The sequence below is a fragment of the Hesperophylax consimilis genome, chromosome 24, assembly GCF_061612785.1.
Source record: "Hesperophylax consimilis isolate HC1 chromosome 24, BYU_Hcon_1.0, whole genome shotgun sequence".
NCBI classification, from domain to species: domain Eukaryota; kingdom Metazoa; phylum Arthropoda; class Insecta; order Trichoptera; family Limnephilidae; genus Hesperophylax; species Hesperophylax consimilis.
This window is the reverse complement of record NC_142859.1, coordinates 10,026,190-10,044,746: the sequence shown is the minus strand read 5'-3', so window position 1 is coordinate 10,044,746 and position 18,557 is coordinate 10,026,190. Positions and strand designations below refer to the sequence as shown.

General features: G+C 32.7%; 1 protein-coding gene and 1 non-coding gene across 3 annotated transcripts in view; one reads left to right on the top strand and one right to left on the bottom strand.

Annotated features, from left to right (window-relative positions):
* The window catches only part of LOC149411883 (uncharacterized), a 162,591-nt gene extending 144,365 nt beyond the window's left edge, over positions 1-18,226 (bottom strand). For both annotated transcript variants that reach the window (XM_089646427.1, XM_089646428.1), the window contains exon 1: positions 18,067-18,226. The gene's annotated coding sequence lies outside the window, so the exon portion shown is untranslated. The remainder of the gene's footprint in view (positions 1-18,066) is intronic.
* TRNAG-UCC (transfer RNA glycine (anticodon UCC)) lies at positions 4,231-4,302 on the top strand. Its single transcript has one exon. It is a non-coding gene; the product is annotated as a tRNA-Gly (tRNA).
* Positions 18,227-18,557: the final 331 nt, after the last annotated feature.

Sequence of the window (18,557 nt, the reverse complement as noted above, 5' to 3'; positions counted from 1 at the left end):
AAATTAGAACTTTCTTGCTATTAGACCTCGGACTCTCCATGCGGGTTTTGATTTATTGCTGGAAAAGTGTTAGGCGCATTGCCGCACTAGGAATTTATTTTCGCAATCAATCTATAAATTTTTTCCCGCAAGTTTCTCGGAAGATCGAAAACAAGTAACCTGATTTAATAAGTGGAGGATGAATGCAAAGGACACACAGAGGCGCGTTTATAGTGGAGAGCAAGAGAGCGAGCACGGCGGTTAAAAATGAAATGGCACATGGTTAAACATGGAATCACGTAGAAGATGTAGTACTTACACGAGAATATTAATTGTATTTATTTATTTAGAATTTACGGCACAAGTGCCATTTACATACAAAGTTTTTATTTCATTTTTTTACATGTACATAGTGCAGTATTAAATTTTGATGAGAAAAATTAAAGAATTAAATTTATTATTTTTTTGGTAAACTAATGTTTAAGACAAGATTTTTTATGCATAGCACAAAGAGTAACAATTATTTTACAAGCAATAATTATTCGCCTGAAACACTCATCCACATTGAAAAATCTCCTGATAAAAGATACATGACCCGTCCCCTTGTAAAATGATAAAAGATACATGACATGTCCCGTTGGCGTCATGTATCTTTTATCAGGAGATTTTTCAATGTGGATGAGTGTTTCAGGCGAATAATTATTGCTTGTGAATTAAATTTAGTTAAAACATAACAAATAAAATAACAAAAAAGAAAGAAGCAATAACATAAGCCCGTTATGTAGTGACCTCATTAAAATAAGTTGAGTTAAAATGTGTTTTTAGTGCAGCTTTATACTTTACAAGGGGAATATTAAAAGTATCTGCGATTTTAGCATAAAAGTTTCCAAGTATGTGCAATCTATTTATAACTGAATTATATCCTGAGACTGTGGTATAATTGTCACAATAATACATACTAGAGGAACTTGATCTAATGGTAGGTACATGAAATTGAATCAACATTAATATGTCAGGGCTATCCAATTGATAATTTATAATTTTGTATAAAAATAAAAGATCAAAAATTTTTAAAATCACTTAACTTAAGCGATTTCAATGAATGTTATAAAAAATCATAATCTATTATTTCTAAAAGAATTCCAAGCCTAAAATTGATACACCTCGAAAATTTGCGTTGGACTCTTTCAATGGTATTAATGTGATTATTAAAGACAGGTGACCAAATTGTAGAGATGTATTCTAGAATACTTCTAACGATGATGGAATCCTTGGAAATTCTTACTATAAAACCTAACATTTTCATAGCCCTGTTAGCGATAGAAGTTATGTGAGATACAAAGCAGAGTTTCTGATCAAACATTATGCCTAGGTCAAGTATTTCGATTACAGAGATTAAGTCAACATTACACAATGAATAATTATAAATTATTGGGTTTGATTTTGTGGAACCTCATAACTTGGCATTTGTTAATATTTAGTTGCAGTTTATTACTAGAACACCATTTGAAAAAGTTTTTAAGATTCTCTTGCAAGATTATGCAGTCGTACACATCATTAATGACACTAAACAACTTCATATCGTTGGCAAAAAGTAAAACTTCGACATTGTAGAAAATGCTGGTAACGTCATTGATGAATAGAATAAATAATAAAGGTCCCAGGTGTGAAACTTGTGGGACCCCACTGGTAGGAATAAATTCGTAGGATAGACAGTCATTAATCTTAACAAAAATTGATTTATCAGATAAGTAATTGATCAACCATGCCAGTAAATTACCACGTATCCCATATTTTACAAGTTTATTGATTAGTATTTTGTGGCAGACCTTATCGAACGCCTTGGAAAAGTCGGTATATACGAAGTTTATCTGTTTCCTGTTAGTCAATGCTGTATTTATATAGTTTACAAATACTGTAAGGTTTGTGAGAGTAGATCTAGATGAGACAAACCCATGTTGGCAATTGGTAATAACGTGTTTAATATTAGAGGATATTTAATATATGAACATATAAAACGCATCACCAATTCGTGTCTGGAGATGTCAACGATAAATTAAAAACCCCCATCGAGAGTCTGAGCCCTACTTATAACTTATGCCGGATCCTACACTCAGCGAGCGTGTGAAGCCGGTAATACAATAGTAAATATTCAATATTCAGTAAAATGTACAAAATTACCCCCCCCCCCGAGGTGCGATATATTCACAATCTGGCCTTATTCATTGTGTGGCCCATCTAAGGTTAGTAATTTTTTTGGCCGGGGGGATTTAGGTTGGGTACCCCTGGTCTAAAAGACAATTTAGCCACAGAAACAAATTATTTATACACACACGGACATATTCGCATCTCTTTGAAATTTTATGAAATAAATGTTGGTGCTACCCGATCGTCATTTGGCAAGGTTGGTAGCTTGGTTGACTCTAGTCTCTGGGAAAGAAGGGACAATCTTTAGTTAAACCAAAATAATATATACTTTTTAAAGACATGTAAAAAAGATGTATTATAATAATAAAAATCTTTGTTTTTTTAAAAGGTTGATTTTTAAAACTAATTTTTTATAACCAGCCGACAAACAGAGCAAAAGAAATGGTCTAACAAAAATGGCGTCACACGCAATACTGGACACATGAATAAAAAATAACGTAGGGGATGAAACTCTTCTAGTGTTTACTAAGGGATGCGCTATGACGAAAGAAGAGTGTGACTATGCAATGCTAATGAGTGATTTATTAGTTTTTTTCTCTCTGTATTATTAGGGCACTTTCTCTCTTTTTCGCTATTCAATGATTTACACTCGCTGGCACACGATAAAACTACCACAATGTTTCGAAAATAGTGTAATGTGTGACTTTCTGAAAATCATGGAAAGAAGTCATAAAATATATTTTTTTAAATGTATATGTAGGTATATATAAAAAATACATAGGTAACTGTAGACATATTTTCATAATCACAGGCTTTTTTCTGTAACAATCTACAATTTAATGTAAGTTGCAACACACCTACAAAAAGTGATCTAAAGTCATGAAAAGTGATGAAATAAAAACAACGTTAAATAAGTTACATAGGTAAATATTTAACCTAGTTTTTTTTCATCACTTTTAATGAGTCTATATCACTTTTTAAAGGTGTGTTTAATTGTCATTTAGATGAAATATCATGGACCCTTTCTTTTATTGTCCCCCATATACTCAAAAACTACTGCACCAATTTCAATGAAAATTTTAGAGTTTGTTCTTATTAGTGATTAGAGAGTGCTTTGAACGGTGGAAAAAGTCGGGGACGCCCGAGGAAGACGACAAGGAATGAGACTAGGAGTCAAATAATGTAGTCTTTTTATTAAAAACAATGAGGTATGCAGTAGTGAATTGTGGGCACGACCGAGGAAGACGTGGCACGATCTAGTGAAAAAAAACGTACAAAAAGTAAACGTTTCAATTCGTTAGAATAATTAGTATTATTTCTACTTTAAAAAAAGACCAGTTTTCAGGTACACTAGAATTCAAAACCTCTAAACTTTACTCGGTTTTAGCGGTAAATCTCTTCAAAGACGCTATAAATATGAATTACGTAAGTTAATTACCCTTCCATTTCCTACGTGCTATGCACGAGAAAATCCTGTCGGGATTCACAAAAGTCTTTGAAACGGAAATATCTCTAAAGCGATCAATTATAACACCACCTGGCGAAGACCCGAAGCATTTGCATTGGATTTAAAAATAAAGAATTCTTTGCAATAACTGCCCACCTGCAATCTGCAATATCCTTCTCTCCTGAACCCCGCACAGGGAGGCCCCATTATCACCCCGTGCTTTATCTCTACACAACCATTAGAGGGGGTACCTACTCACTGGAAGTTGGAGCCAACGCCGGGCGACACCTGTTCAACCCCCTCTTTCCCCCTCCAACTCCCATCTCTGCACTCTGCACCCTCTCCTTACCAGTCTCACCTCGGATAATGGCTCTATATGTTCGACATCAGATCAAATTAGAAGAACAATACGATAAATGCACTTCAACAATTTGCCGTAGTTGTTCAGCCAACTTCAGCCATCGACGTCGGAGTCAGAACCTATTTTATTGAAGTGAAACTTCTTTACGCGCGTCATGCAATTTCGAGGACCGGAGTAAAACCGACTCATGACCGAAACGAAAATGCGGGTACCCCCACCACCGATTAAAGTTCATTTGATCTAGTCAAAGTTTTGAAGTAACATATAAATGCTTCTTAGCTCATCCCGACAACTGGCGTTGGTGGTGTAATGGTCAGCATAGTTGCCTTCCAAGCAGTTGATCCGAGTTCGATTCTCGGCCATCGCACATTATTTTTTTGTTTTTAACGCCTTTTTCATTCAATATCTTATTTTTTAGTAGGTCAGAACATTTTTTAAAAGAAAATAATATTGCAAAATAATAAAAACACTTATCTCACTGTGATAAAACATTACTCCGCTAGAGCGCGCTTTGCGTTATTGTGTTGGATTAAAATTATTATCTAATCCGTATATTATGATAATTGTATTACATTTATTTAATTAATTTATTTATTTTGATAATATGTAATAATTTACAGAAAAAAAAATTAAAACTATCTCCCTCTGATAAAATATCCGTTCGCTAGAGCGCACTACGCGATCTTGTGTGGGATTCTATTTCTGTACATTGTACATTATTTTTAAAAATATATTATATTTTGGGTGTGATGTAGGTAACATTATAAAACATAACAAGCTCTCATATTTTCAGAACCTACATAATATAATCAATTTATGCGGCTTTGCTTACAGTTGGTGCTCAGCGTGGTTGGCTTTCAATCAGTTAAGCGAGGTTCGATTCTCGGCTGTGGCATTTTTGAAGTGAAACCTTGTTGAGGTGGGGGAGCCGCTCACGAACGTTCTCTCTCTTCTCTTCTTTCCTCTCTCTCAGACACCAGCGAACTGCGCCACGCCAAGCATCAGCTGAAACTAGAAGTTTCACTTCTGTCTTGCGTAGGCTTGACACACCCACTTTTTTTTATTAATATATTATGATTCTTATTTGCCGTGAAGTGGGAATCATTTAAATTATTTAAACGTGTTATCTTTTGGCCTCACAATATTACTTAGCTATTAGACTAAGGACGGGTTGTTTCGGAGAATTTGAACAATTCATCAAATTTCAACGTTCATTTTCCATTTCTTGAAAGATTTTTTCAAGTTCTGTTTTAATTTCGGTTTTTTCAAGCAACTAGCCTATAATGATATATTAACATAACTTGAATAGGTCTTTCACAGAACCCGGAAATGAACGTTGAAATTTGATGAATTGTTCAAATTCTCCGAAAAAACCCGTCCTTAGACTACTTCTGTTTTTGAGTAGGGAAAAAAAAGTATTTTTAAAACCCTTAATAGGCATTTGATGCAGTATTAATATGAAGTTTAACTGAATAGACAGAACAGATCGCTAAACATTAGCGTTACTACAAATAGTGGTTATATTTTAGTGGCTTGCTTCCATACTTAACAACTTATCAAATACAAGAGGTCCATAAAAGCATATTTCTCAGATGGTTTGTGAATAATGTTTACGTCTCTATTATGATTTGATTTATATCTTCAACCTCTCTCCATGGCTATTGATGTATTGTTTTGTAAATTTTTCGTCGTATATAATTTATGTTTTGTATAATTTTTTTGATTCATATTCCTTTCTCACAAATTTAATTTACTTATTCCATATTATGCTGTCTCAGTAGAGGTAAAGTCACAAGGAGGAAATCCATAATTGGTTTTATTTTACTATATAATACTTATGTACAAACTGGTTTTAATGTAAACTGTCGATTTCCCGAAAATTAATAAATAAATAAATAAGTGCCAACGTCAGTTTTTCAATATAAACATTTTTTTATGAAAGAATCTTTCGATTTCGAGGAAGGACTTTTCGATTTTCAGCGACCAATGTTACACTAGAATTATAACTACTCTTGGGAGATCCCATGTGTTTTTATATGCTCCGAAAGCGAGAATTTCCCCTTATCTGAACGCGCCAATCAGCAAAGCCACTCGGGTGCTTTTCCATGTCACTTACAGACAATTCAGCAACTATTTTTGACGCATGTCTGAAAATAGTAAAACTACCTGCATACCTTTTATATTTCTACTTTGTTCTATTACCTACCAACCTTTACAGTTGTGCCAATGTCATGTAATACAACAATGTCACCGCCTGTATGTTCATGTGATATTATTGTCATAATATTACTTGATATTCGCTTACTCCTACTATTTGTACAGGGTTTTCCAATAAGAGGTGTTATTTTAAATAGCCCGCTATTTCGGTAGATCTTACTTTTGAAGCTGTCATTTTTTGACATTTGACAAGTAGAAACTACGTTATTAGTAAAAATGGAACGCTTCAACAACGCGTTGAAATTATTAAAATTCACTTGAGTGAATCAAATGCAAATCATCTTGAGTGATGAGGCCCATTTCCACCTCGGTGGCTTCGTCAACAAGCAAAATTGTCGCATCTGGGGCTCGAAAAACCCAAGAATTATTGTTGAAAAGCCTCTTTATCCTCGATTGGTGACTGTTTGGTGCAGTTTATGGTCCGGCGGAGTCATTGGACCTTACTTCTTCGAAAATGAGGCTGGAGCAACAGTTACGGAGAATGGATTGCGCTATCGAGAGATGATTAATGATTTTTATGGCCGGAATTGGATGGTATTGATCTGGACAAGGTTTACTTTCAACAAAACGGTGCTACGTGCTACACGAGCAACGAAACCATTGATCTTTTACGATTGCATATCATAATAACACCTCTTATTGGAAAACCCTGTATATATATATATATATATTAGGGTGTATCGATTTTTAACTTTTTTTTGTTTTCAAATTCCAAGTTGAGAAAAAGTTGCTACTAAGACCACAACTTACGACAAAAAGTTTTGGATTTTTAAAAAAATGTTTAGGTCTCCCGCACAAGGCTTAAAGTTTTAATTTTTTTCAAAAAATTAATTTAATAGGATTTAGCGCAGTTGACTTCCTCAGTCCTTGGGGTGGAAGATTCAATCCTCATTCAAACCAAAAGAAACAAAAAAAATATTTGAAATTGGCTACCAGCCGACCCAAGAGATGATGCAAATAGGTCGAAAATCGACTACCAGCCGGCCCAAGAGATGATGCAACTAGATCGAAAATTGACTACCTGCCGGTTCAAGAGATGTCACAACTAGATCAAAAATTGGCTACCAGCCGGCCCAAGAGATGGCGCAACTAGATAGAAAATTGAATATATATATACAATTCATGCATAATTGCATTCGTAGTGAAAACGGTATGAAACCATATATTTGATTGAATTCAGGTTGTGTTTCATAGTACCTACCTTTTCATAGCGTATCGTTATTGATGGGAAGGGTTGGGAAAATTTATGATTGCAGTAATTGAGAGCAATCGAATTGAGAAGTAATTAATGTCGTTATAAGGTCGTATTATCTTATCTAAGTCGTAACATGTAATATCTTAGATAATCTGTGATTTATTACGCCTGAATAATCTCCGTAGATCTAATTATTCTGTGTTTGGTTACTGATGGTAGTTAGCAGTTACCTATCGGTACTATTGAATTAACTAATACGCGTTCCGGTTCTGGAAGATGGAATCTATTTCATCTAAGTACAAATTACGATGTATATTAGGTACTTACTGCCTACAGATAGCTGATAAATTACGTAATAAAATTATATGTACTATGAAAACACAAACATTAGTAATGTGACTAGCGCAGACCCGGCCTCCGTGGTAGTGGGTTAAGGCTCTCGACTATCAAGCCGTAGGTCGCGGGTTCAAATCCGGGCATGCGCAAGTAATTTTTGTTATTTCACAATTTATTAATTTAAAATAAGATATAGCATATTTATCTATTTATTTACTCAGTATCGCCCAGCTGTAATGCCACTATTCAGAGTTGAAACGTTTCTTGAAATGGCTTCTGTCGTGTTTGATGAACAGATCTGAATAGCATGCTCCCCTTCCTATCTCCTCTTCATCTCTTTCCTCTCCCCAAAACCTTCAGCCTCACAACTTACCCAAATTGGGGATGCCATAGTCTCATTGCCTCCAGACAATTGGGAGCAGTTGGGATTGCTGTACGGTATTCACATTAAAAAATACATTAATTATTTTAAAATAGTCAAAAGAATTTAAATTCTAATCTTGAAAATATTAATTCAAATAATTTGCAATTTAGAAAAGGTATATTTGACTAGCGCATTGCCGTGAAAAGATAAGGAATTATCTGATTTTCCAACAAATCAGTTCCAATTCTGAAAATGCATATAAAACATTTTCTATTTTTAGAATAAATTATTGAGTAAAATCTCAAATTGTAATATTTAATCGTTGAAGACAATATAAAGCGACTCTCTAAAGGAATTTGAAACAGAAAAATCAGAAAAAGATTTGGTCGAAAGGAAATAAGGTTGAATTAGCTTAGTGGTAAAGCATAACCCAGGTAAGGCTAAGGTCCTGAGTTTAATTTCTAAAAGCAACCGAATCTTTTTCTGTTTAAAATTTTCGTTTGAAAGTCGCCAATATTGTCTGTGTATAGTATAGGCAGGTACTTTATTGCTTGTTTGAATTTCAATTTTGAAAATGGCACTTAAATTCAAAGCAAATTTATAAATCAGACTAACTAATGTACAGCACAGACATATTCTAAATTAGTAGCTTTGTTTGAATAGTTGTCAAGTGATTATCGGCGACATAAATTATATCGTTAACGAATGTTGAAAAGCCAAACTTTTTGTCGACAAATCAGAAAGAAAGCTAATTCTTCTAACATATTTCAGTCAGACTGTAAATATTATCGATTTGAATCGTTTATTGTTTGATTTTCAGTGAAATGAGATTGATTGTTTTACGCTATGAGAATGCTACCCGAGCTCTCAATGCCGGAAAATGCTGTGCGACTGAAGGAAATGGAGTAAAACTGGTTATTCTAATAAGTTACCTATAAAGTCGGCAAATTTAACAGCATTTTAAGTAACGTATAACGTTTTATTCCGCAATCATTCACTATACAAACTGAAAAACTTTACCAAGGGGTGGTTTATTTTTACTCCCTCACTAAAATGCTTTTGATCGTTTGTGGCCGTTTCATTAGAAAAGAACTAGAAAGATATAATAACACGTTTGTATGTAAATATTTAAAAAATATTTTTTTTGAATGTACAGAATACAAAATGTTATTTACGTTATACATCAGTTCCAATTTGGAAAATTACAATTAAAATATTATCATATTTTTTTCATTTTTATTACACTACAAGCCCTGATATTTTGATGTTTATTTATTTGTTAGTACACGCCCAATTAGGGCTTTTATATATGATACAATTAAAAATACATTTGATATAATCAGAGAGTAAAAGAGATATAACAATAAAATATGTACCAAATATAGAAATATTAACTTAAAGCAACAAACTATAGGATGAACATTCCTATAAATTTGGATACATTGAAAATTTATAAACATTACAGAGCTATCAAGATAGACATACAGATTTAATAACAATGTTTTTATAGGCTGATAGACATTCAGTACCGTTGGTGTTCATGTGATATTTATTCCCTGCACTGTGTAGTCGGTTCATTACTGAATTTATTTCTGCTTTGGTACCTGCAATGTTACAATGGTAAGGTACCTTCTGACGAACCGTTCTACTAGGCACATGAAAGTCGATCAAACTAAGGAGTTCAGGGGAGTCAAATATGTTATTAACAATTTTATAAAGAAAAATAGATCAGAACATATTCTTCTATCTTTTAATGTGGCAAGGCCCATGAATTTCAACAGTGAGGTGTAGTTAATGTTTTCTATAGGAATTCCTAATCTATAATTTAAGTTCCGTAAAAAATTATGTTGGATTCCCTCGATAAATTATCCATGAATATTGTAAAATGGATTCCAAATTGTTGAGTTGAATTCTAAATAGCTTCTGACAATGGATGAATACAATATTTTTAAAGTTTTTAAATTTTTTAAATCTTTTGAAGTTCTTAATACGAAACCCAACATTTGCATCGCTTTAGTGGTTATATTGTTAATGTGGGAGATAAATGTTAATTTGGTGTCAAATATTATCCCCAGGTCTTTTATTTGGGGTACAGATAACAGATACTAAGACTTGATTGTTCAAAATATGTTCTTAGTAGAAAATTATACAAAGCACAGTTTTAAGGTCTCTTAAAGAACAATTATTACATATATCCACCGTTTCAGAGATCATTTCATGCTAGAACTCTGTGCTAAAACATCTGTTCAGCCGTGCGGTATCTTGAAGAACCACGGCTGAAGTTTTCAGGCACGTATAAGCCATAGCATTACAAGAGAAATGTACTATCAATGTAGTAATGACTTATATTATATCTAAGTATTTCAGATTTCGATAATGTACTGTTTCTAGGCTAAAATCTATTCTAGTTTATTTGGTGCATGAACTGCGGATAAGTTACATCCATCAGCATATGGTGCATCTGCACCAGGGTTTGATGGAGTCACAGTAGAAATATTGAAAAATTATAATGAATTATTAAGCATTCCAATTACACACATTATAAATATTAGTTTAAATAGTGGAATATTCCCCTCCGTTTATAAAAAATCTATTGTAACACCCGTTTTTAAATCTGGCAGCCCTGAAGAAATATCAAATTATCGACCCATATCTGTTGTCTCAAACATTGCAAAAATTTTCGAAAAGATCGTAAAAAAGCAACTTTTATACTATATTGAAAATAATAAAATAATTAGTCCTAGCCAATTTGGATTTAGAGAGAAACTAGGCACTCATGATGCCATTGCAGAACTAACTTCAACTATATACCGTGCATTAGATAAAAAAATAAATGCCTTGGCATTTTCATTGATTTACGTAAGGCTTTTGATAGTATCTCCCATACAAAACTAATTAATAAATTAAATGATATCGGTATTATTGGTAAGGTAAGGTATTGGCTGCAAAGCTATCTAACTCAAAGAAACCAAAAAGTAAAATTAAATAACTCACTTAGCGTAGATGAAACTCTAGAATTTGGAATTCCCCAAGGGACTGTTATTGGACCAATTTTATTTATAATTTACGTTAACCATATGTTTAAATTATCACTTAATGGTAAAATTATATCCTTTGCTGACGACACTGTAATAATTATCGAAAAAAAGACATGGAACGAAATTACCAATGCAGCGAATCAGGATATGAAGGTTATAAAAAATTGGTTCGATGGCAATTTATTATCACTTAACACAGAAAAAACATATTGTATTCCTTTCACTCTACAAGAAGATGTGCCAAATAACCTAATTAACATAACAATTCATTCTAAAAATTGTGTAAATGACGGTACATGTAATACGGACTGCGCGAAACTAAATCATAAATCCAATATAAAATATTTTGGTATCTTAATAGATAAAAATGTTAAATGGAAAGACCATATTAATCTCACTGTTGAAAGAATAAGAAAACTTATCTATATTTTCTATAATATACGAAATATTTTAAATAAGAAAACTATCAAAATTGTCTATTATGCATTAATTCAGTCCTTATTGCAGTACGGGATTATTGGGTGGGGAGGGGCTTTTAAGGCTTCTTTACAGCCCATAATTACAATTCAAAGAATAATTATAAAAATCATCCTTAGAAAACCATATGACTCCCCTACTTTAGAGATATTTCAGGAATTTAATGTACCATCTATAACAGAATTGTATAAGAGAATCGCCTTATATCAAATTTATAAAGAATATTTTATTTATAAAATTCACCCCTCAGATAGCATAAGCAATAGATTCAAAACTAATGGCTTAATAGCCATTCCCATGCTTAGGACGACCACGGCTCAGCACCACTATTCGTATTTAGGTGTAAGATGGTACAATATATTATTGTCCAAAAATAAAATTAGTGTAACCGAAACTGTGAATTATGAACAATTCAAAAAGTTAATTAAGTCCCTCAAATTGGATAATGATATATTGTACCCCTAATTTTCTTACACTTACTCAATCTGTAAAAAATATATATTAATTTGATTGTCTTTAAAAAAAAAACTATTTTTCTAAATTTTTCTTGATAAATTGTACCCTTAATTTCCTCACGCTTACTTAATCTGTAAAAAGATGTATTATTTTAATTATCTTTAAAAAAACAATTTTCTAATTTGTGTACCTATGTTAATATTATGTTTGTATTTATTTCAAAAGTTTTTGATTATTGTTTAAAAAATCATTAGAACTAAATGTAAAGACTCCTCCCATAAACACGAGCTCCTGGAGCTCAACTTATGGAGAAATAGAATAATAACGAAAAAATTATTTATAAGTCTGCATATTGTAATCATTTATAATGTTAAATAATAAAAAATAAAAAAAAATACGAAATTTTATAGCATAGTAATGATCAGCAGAATCCATTTCTAGCCAAAAAAAATACCCTTGAAAATTCAAGTCTCTATGTCTATGAAAGGCGATTTTCAGCCTTTAAAATATTGTAAACTAGACAAAGCATACTCATATGTAAAGCATTTAAGCATTAAAATGAATCATCAACATAAAAAAGTTTTTTTTTCAACTTGAGGTTTTAAAAAAAAAAATGCGCCAGAATACGAAGTATGTCAAAAAAATACAAATAAACAGTAGTATATCTGTGTGTAAGGATAGAATGGCCAACCTTATGATTCCAGAGATATCCTAATTTTTAATGTCATACAATTTTTTCTTAAAAAAATGATAACTCCTTCATTTGTACACGCAATTGCTTCATACGAAATTTTATAGCATAGTAATGATCGGCAGAATCCATTTCTAGCCAAAAAAAAATACCCTTAAAAAAAAAAATAAAAAAAATAAAAAAATAAAAAAAATAAATATAGACAAACCTATAGATTTTAACCTGGTTTGTTCCAGCATGTTTATATAGTTAGTCTGGCGCGGAGTACATACACCACTAGCTTAGTTAGCTTACTTCTTATGACGCCATCGAACATGGCTTTCATCGCATCTGGGTTATTAACCGTTTAGATGCGTTATCGCTGCTTCTGCATTCTTCACACAGTAGGTTACAATTTTAAAAACGATTCTTAAATTAAAAGTTTATATAGTTAGTATGGCGCGGAGTACATACACCACTAGCTTAGTCAGCTTACTTCTTATGACGCCATCGAACATGGCTTTCAACGCATCTGGTTTATTAACCGTTTAGATACGTTATCGCTGGTTCTGCATTCTTCACACAGTAGGTTCCAATTTTAATAACGATTCTTAAATTAAATTTCATGTTCATTGAAGACGAGTTACACTGACAGAAACACAACCGAAATAAGTATTATTGTTGATTTTGATTACCTATATAAGAAATAAAATAAAAACACAATTTTTTCCTTATAGGAGTTATCATCATGATGATTGGCTTAATGTTAGCTTAATTGGGTTTTTTGAGTAAATAAGAATATTCCGATTTTGTATACAAATTTATTTAACTGAAGGAAAAGAAGGAAAGAAATTGCATTTCAATTTAGTTGATTGAGTATTTTTTTATGTTGAATTAGTCTTTAGTTGCTTTTACAAGGCATTTATCGTCTTTAATTATTGCGTTGATGTTTTCCAGTAAGTTATTATTTATCATTAATTAATGAGCAAACAGCAATCTGCTGATGCGCTCAGATCTGGTTTCACAATAAGTAAATCCATTCTTCCGTCCAAATGAGAATCCAATCGAGCCTTATTTGATTTATATTTGTAGTATCGATAACATTGTGTGGACACTACTTTGCTAAAAAGGTTTCCTAGGATTGGACGCGAAATGTATTTTGAATTTTTTTTTAGTTGTATCCATAAATATTACAAAGGGCTTCGAGAAGCTTTATAAAATATGTACGATCGTATAAATTTGTTCGTAGAATGCAGCACCAAACTTATTTTGTCTCTGCCGTTAACTTTCTCCTCACGACTTTCGCATTCTTTCTCTCCCGTATCTCGCCTCATCCTCCAGGAATTAATATATCCTCTGAATATGAAGGCGATGCCATAATAACTAAGGCAGTGGAAGATTGCTGAAGTCAAGGGTGTGTTTTATGTGACTCCTTCCAGAAGTGAAAAGACAATGGAGATTTATTGGATTGAAAAATAAATTGGAAAGGTTTACTGAATTAAGCATTAGTTGATTCTGTTTGCGCAAACGCAACGACTTGATTTGCCCAGGTTTTAAAATCCTGGACCTTTTTAAATAATTGCATCACCTATTCGAAGATTATTGATGCGGAAGGATTGTTAACTCGGTAACTTACCGTGTATACAAACTCTGGTTTGTTAACACTTTAATATATATCTGAAACATTAAATTTGTTGATTTATTTCTGGTTTTTAAATAAACACATGTCCTAATACAAACCTTTTATAAACATATTTAAAAAAGCAATTTTATTTATTTTTATTTTAAGAATAAATTAATCACATAATTTCGTAATTTAAATGTGTTAATATTTTTATTTTATAATTATTTTTCTCTGGTACATTGTTTCATTCAGTCCATACCATCGACTTTTGACTCTAAGTGTATTTTTCAAGAGGGGAGTCTTATTTCGTTTCTTTCTTCGTCTTTTTTTAGTTTCATTTAATTTAAATTTTCAAAATTGGAAAAGAAGTTTAAATCATATCAGACACTATTAATAAATTATAATGATATTTCCATGTTTGAAATACTTATTTCTTTTGTTTAACATTTGTGACAGTTCTAAATCTGAAATCACTAGTGATTTTTAAAGTCTACCATTGGAGCTAATTAAGCCACATTCTGGCCAGTTTGCAAAAATTTCTTGCAAAAATGTGTCCAATTTGAAAAGATATATTTTTAAAAATTTATGAAATACATAGCAAATGGTTTCCCCATTTTCATTAGATGTCTCCAATCTCTATACAGTGTTCTAATATAAACAAGATTTGTAAGTTTCGAAATATTTTTTAAATGTTTTCTTGTCGTTGCAATAAAAATTCCTGTGAATCAATGCATTGAATTCTCTGCTAATTTAAAGTTATTTTAAAGTCCTAAGTGACAAATTAGATCTCTAAGTGAAGTTTAATTTGCACCTGTCAAAAAAAAAATTTTATTCATTCAGTAAAAAGTCATAACAAAGAAATATATACAATTTTTATTATTCTAGGATAATTTTTAGTGTGAGAAATTACGATAGAAAGGTTATTTGTCAAGTGAATATAACGAACAAACGTATTTTGCGCTCTTTGTAACCTAACCTAACCTAACTTAACCTACCCACCACCCTTTTTCCTTATTGGAACTTTCTCCAGTGTGGGGTTAATGTTAAAAAAATGTTTATGATTAATACTTGGAGCAGGTGGATGAGTTTGTGTTTGGGAAAATGTTTACGAGAGATGGGAAGGCTGACAGAGTTATCAAAGGAAGGGTAAATGCAGGTAACTCCATTAATGAAGGACTGAATATGATGGCGCTAGCAAAAAGCTGTCCAAAGAAGCGAATCCACAATGGAGTGCTCGTACCTACCCTGATGTATGGAAGTGAGGCATGGAACTGGTAGACTAAGGATGAAAGTAAACTGAATGCTGTCGAATTGAGATGAGAAAACCATGTACGATCGTGTGAGAAATGTGGAGATCCGCAAATAAGTAAGCGTAATGAAAAATATTAAGAAAGGAACGCTTAGATGGTTTGGGCATGTAGATCGAATGAACGAAGAAAGGAGTGTAAGGATATGACGCTAAAGTGAATTGTAGAAAAAGTCATGATCAAGCGAATCAGATACTGGAGTCAATAGTCGGAATAATAGAAGAGTATGTATGAAAGTGACCGATGATGTGATGGACGCCAAAACGTTTTGCACTACCCCGATATTAAGTCCCCGTGTAGTGACACGCGCTTCTCCGTTCTCCTTCTGAAGTCTGAATGAAACATTCTAATCTAAGGAAGGAATTGGTTTAAAAAATGTGTTGCGTTTTAATATTCTTTTTCTGTTCATTTAAAACTTTTCTCAATTCATCGTCCAGCTTATTGAATTTAAATCCAGGGGCGGGTTGAAGTAATCTCGTTTGGATTCGGAGAGACGAATTTGATTGCCTTCATTTTACATTTCTGACCCCTTTCAGTAGGGGAAATGTACACGGTGTCAGGAAACTTGTAGTACAAACGGGAAATTGGTGAATCTACATCACACAGAGTAGCCGAAAAAGTTATTTTATAATATGAGTTACATTTACAAATTTTTTACATTTTACAAAATATTATATCTGAGAAGAGGAGTTCTTGTTCCTGATAGGAAGCCATAATATTTACTTTCGTAGGTTTTATTAATAAAATTTTTCGTATGATATATTTATTAAGGGGTTCGTTATCATTTATATCTTTCTCGGGCGTCCCGAATTCTTTCGCCATTAACTACTGTATTTTATAATTTTACTGTTAAATACTAGATTACATCGACTTTAATTTGATTGCGTATATCATTCCGGTGTAGAGATATTGCGTTGAGTATTCCTCGACCGTCCCTAACTTCTTCCAATATGCAAACCACTCTAAATACTCATGGTACTAATAAGAATGAACTTTGAAAATTTCAGTGCACACATGCTCTGGCTGACTTTTTGTTTTTACTGAGATTTGTTCTGATTGGTCACTGACGCAGCGCATTTCAGTAGAAACATTATTATAATTTTATTGCTTCATTCAGCGGAGGAAAATATAAAAAAAATTAAACTAAATCAACAAATTGTATATTGTTCAGGTGAAAGAAAGCAATATCTTATATTTGTTAAAAATAAACTTACATGTACACAATACATATAAATTATATTATATTATATAACTTAATTCCTATATTTTTATGAACATGTACGTATTTCTATATACATATATAATATTATGTAAAATGAACTATGATCGTTAATTTGACTGTTTGTGTTTGTTTGTGAATGCCGCACAAGATTCCCAACTGCTCACAACCGTCTGGAGCCATTTAGACTATGGCATCCCCAATTGAGGTATGCTGTGAAGCCGAAGGTAGTGAGGGGGGAAGGAGATGGTGGAGAGGAAAGTGTGGGAGTACCTGGCTATTCTGATCTGGTCATCAAAGCCAACGTTTCAATTCTGAATGGTGTTCTTACTCCAGGGCGATACTAAGAGTATCTTCCACTCTGGAACGCGCCGCAAGTATACTGTATATTATTTTAATTCAATAAATTGTGAAATAATCCTTTTTATCATATAAAATTTACTTGCGGACGCCGGGATTTGAACCCGCGACCTTCGGTTTGCTAGTCGAGAGCCTTACCCCTCGACCACGGAGGCCGAGACAAAACACAAATTTCCTAGTTGGACAGTCAAAGTTTTCAAGTGTAAAATAATTTCTGTACTTGTAATAAATAATTTCTGTACTTGTAATAAACAATTTCTGTACTTGTTGTAAATAATTTCTGTACTTGTAATAAATAAATTAATTAATTAGTAGAAAATTAATGTTATAGTAATGGTTTTACATGTGAGTTGTTTTAAAATTGCTTGTTAAAAATTGGTTTTCATTTCTCATAAGTTTCTATTGTTCCTGATTTTCTTTGAGATGTTTTTCTTCACCCATTTTTCAAATAGAAACTTTCTTAAATAGTTTAAGAGTATCTTTGACATTTGGTACTGGAAACTGTTTAAAAAGTGATTGTGTCGAGTAGGTGAATTTTTAGTTCCATTATTTTTTTGATGATACTTCATGAAAGTTTACACTGTTTAAATAAAATCGGCAAAGAATATTTTTTTATTCGTATTGAAATTCCTAAAGAAAACATTTAAAGAAAATTGTACGTTTTGATGCTAATTGTAGACAAAGTCATTTAAAATATAATGGACGATATTTTTATATCTGTTTGCGTTAATCTCATTTCATACTTTTTTTATTTATTTTTGTTTGCTAATAATTTAGCTGGGATAAAATGTGATTCTTAGATAAGAATACGGAGTCATACAGCATAAATTCTTCGCAACTATTTTTAAAACGATTAAAAATATCTTACCTTGTAAGGATCGATGCGTTTCACCCACAGTATAATATAGTCATGATAACACAAACTTTACAAAAGTTCACATAAAACACGGTTATTTTATTTTACGGTCCATTGATAATTCGCAATTAAGTTTGTCGGCCAACGCAGAATAGTTCTACCAGGAGACAGGAGGAGATAGACGTTAGGAGATTGCGGTGGTTGGGGCTGCACTGAGGGCGGGCGAGCCTCCTGTGGGGGGCGCTGGGCGGCTGGGGGGTGCCAGGGGGCGGAATGAGGCGTTGGGAGGCGGAGGGCCTCCCACGTACATCACGGTATCATGACCGGGGCGGATCTGTATGAATGAAATACCACTTCGCGCATATCGCCACATTCGATGTCAGTACAACGCTTTCACTCAAAACAACGCGAATATCAAACAACGGTCTCAACACACTTTTAAAAGTTGATATAAAGTCATTAGAAACGATGATAAAATTATTTTTTTTTAACTTAACCTAATC